Source organism: Aegilops tauschii, chromosome 3, assembly GCF_002575655.3.
Source record: "Aegilops tauschii subsp. strangulata cultivar AL8/78 chromosome 3, Aet v6.0, whole genome shotgun sequence".
Classification (NCBI taxonomy): domain Eukaryota; kingdom Viridiplantae; phylum Streptophyta; class Magnoliopsida; order Poales; family Poaceae; genus Aegilops; species Aegilops tauschii.
In genome coordinates, this window is record NC_053037.3 from 83,698,686 (window position 1) to 83,701,374 (window position 2,689).

Consider the following 2,689-nt stretch of genomic DNA (forward strand, 5'->3'; position numbering starts at 1 on the left):
GAGGAGAATAATATTTTGAGAGTGATTTTTCTATATCTTGTATGTAGATCATCCATGATTGCTTTGATATTCATGCTAATTGTTTATTTGTTGTTACAATTTATTTGGTTTCATAATGTTTCTTTTCTTTTCTTATTTCAATGTGTACATCATGTTTCATTGTTTATTAACAAAAAAATAATGCACTCGCTTCAGATTAGTTTGATGATACACAACGAACATTATGATTCACTTTGGAACGAGAGAAAAACCTGATATAACACTTCGAAACATGACAAATTTTGACAACAAAAAAAGGTAGCACGAATCTCATTTCTCGTAATGTTTTACTCCTATATATTTTGCAGATGCATGCGATCACAAGCAAATATGTCAACTAGTAATGCTGACCAGATATACAGAGAGCCGGAAGGGGTGGGGGCTGCGGAGTTCCTGGCGCAGTCTGCTGCGGCGAAGGTGACGGTGCCCTTGTCGAGGTCATAGCCGACGTGCATGTTCTGCTGCGCGATATTCCCGATGATGGACACAGGAGTATCCTGCTCAGACGCCGCCGCCACCGCCAAGCACAGAGTCCCCTCCTGCACCTCCAGGAACGTGTTCTCCGCCTTTAGCGTGACCGTCGCGCCGCCGCCGAGCACCAGCGTCACGTCAGGGATCATCGCCGCCACCTGCCCCTTTCGTACCCCGCTCACGTCGAAGCACAGTGGCAGGAGATCTTCCAGCGACTTCGCCGGCGGGAGCTTGACCCTCCGGGTCAGCTCTTCCACCAATGGGTCCACAAGCTCGTTCGCGAGGTACGTCAGCGTCGTGCCGGAGTCGACGATGACGGGGGACTCCTGCGGCGCCGCGAAGGTCTTGTGCCCGATCTTGACGGACTGGAGATTGACGGTGTAGTAAGCCTTCACTTCAGATGGGATCAGCGGCGTCGTCGCCGCGCCCGGCTCCGTCACGGTGGCGCGGGGGCCGAAGTTGAGCACGGAGGAGGCGTTGATGGAGTAGGGCACGAGGCAGTAGGAGAACCTCCGGCCGAGCGATGTGTCTGCGCCTAGCTGATTGACGAGGGAGAGGTCGCCGCCGCCGAGCCCGACGAGGCCGTCCCCGATGAACGAGCCGATCATGGTCGTGGCGCAGCCGAAGTTGACGTTGGCCACGCGTATCTCCCGATCGCCGCGGGTGCCTTGGTCGTCGGCGAAGGTGAAGGTCTCCGTGGAGAGAAGTCTGCTCGTCCGGGAGCCGTCGCTGTAGGAGTAGAGATACCTGCACTTGGAGTCGGGGTAGGAGGCATCGGGGAGCGCGCGGCATGCGACGGAGCCGCAGCTCACGAGACCGAACGTCGTCGAATTGGAGGAGTTGAACTGGACGCCCGGCGGCGGCGCGGACGCGGGCGCGTTGGCGGGGGCGGGAGCGCGAGCGGGCGCGTGCGCGTGACGGGCGGCCGCCAGACCAGGAGCGCCGTCTCCGTTGCTGCAGTTGAGCCAGATGAGGTCGCTGCCGGTGTCGGCGATGGCGAGCATGCGGGTAGGCGGCGTGCCCACGTTCACGGACATCAGGTACTCGAATGGCCTGGAGGTGAGCTTGGAGACGGCGCCGTCGGCTGATGGTGCGTCGGCGCGGGCGTAGGAGCGCGAGAGCGCAGCGGCGCGCGGCCTCGAGCACGCGGGCGTGCGCGGTGAGCGACGGGTCACGGTACGGCGACTTGACGGAGTCACGGTGGATGAACTCCACGCTAAACCCATCGCCGCCGGCGTACGCCGTGCACAAGAACATGTGCGCCGTCAGGACGACGCCAACGAGCAGGAGAGCGCGGGATGTCGTCGTCCCAGGCATTGTGTGCTGACTCAACTGCGGGATTGCTTTGCCAATGGTGTGTAGCTGCTGCTGCTATGCAGAGTATTAATAGGGGAATTGGCGTACGATTAAAATGGCATGTTGATTAATGGGGAGACGAATGGGGCACGTCGGTATATGGTATGAACTGTGATTGCGGTCAGCCAGCTTCTTGCTAGTTATACGTACGTGCTACACTACGCATGGAATTCAGGGTGGATTCCATTGGAGACCTGAGACTGGACTTTTGGGCAATATTTTGTACTCCCAGATTTCAGCTGTTTTATAAGATTAATTAACATTCAAAATGGCAATGTTTTATATAAGGTTAATTAACATTCAAAATGGCAATGTTTTGGAACAGATTGTACGGTTCAACCTTGTTCTCATACAAACGACATGCCCGCGGACGCCCGGAAAAGTTGGATCGCACGAGGCGATCAAGGAGGCGACTAGGGATCCCTTGCGCGCCGCCGGTGACGCCGCCGGTTCCCTCTCTCTCCGTCGGCCGCTCCGGCGGCGGGAGGGAGGGGGAACCTCGGGTCTGTTCACTAGGTGGGTGTGGTAGGGTTAGGGTTGAGGGAGACGCTGCCGAGGCCGTTGCGGTGGTGTCGCGTCGGAATAAGTTTCTCCAGGCTCCGTTCGCGGTCAGGCGAGGCTTTTGCCTTCATCTAGGAGCCAGCGGTGTTGGGGATCCCCGGATCTCGTCGAGGTCGCAGGCTATGGTGGTTAGAGGTCCATCGGCACTGGCCGTTTGGATCCTCAGATGGGCGATGGAGGCAGGGAGACGAAGACCTTTCTTCTTCCTTGTTGGTATGATTTGCTGCTGCTGTTCTTCTCCTTCCTCTGTGCTGATGCTGGT

The 2,689-nt window shown here is 57.0% G+C and overlaps 1 pseudogene; it reads right to left on the minus strand.

Moving 5' to 3' along the window:
- Positions 1-279: 279 nt before the first annotated feature.
- LOC109749990 (aspartic proteinase CDR1-like) lies at positions 280-1,827 on the minus strand (annotated as a pseudogene).
- Between the last annotated feature and the right edge of the window lie 862 nt (positions 1,828-2,689).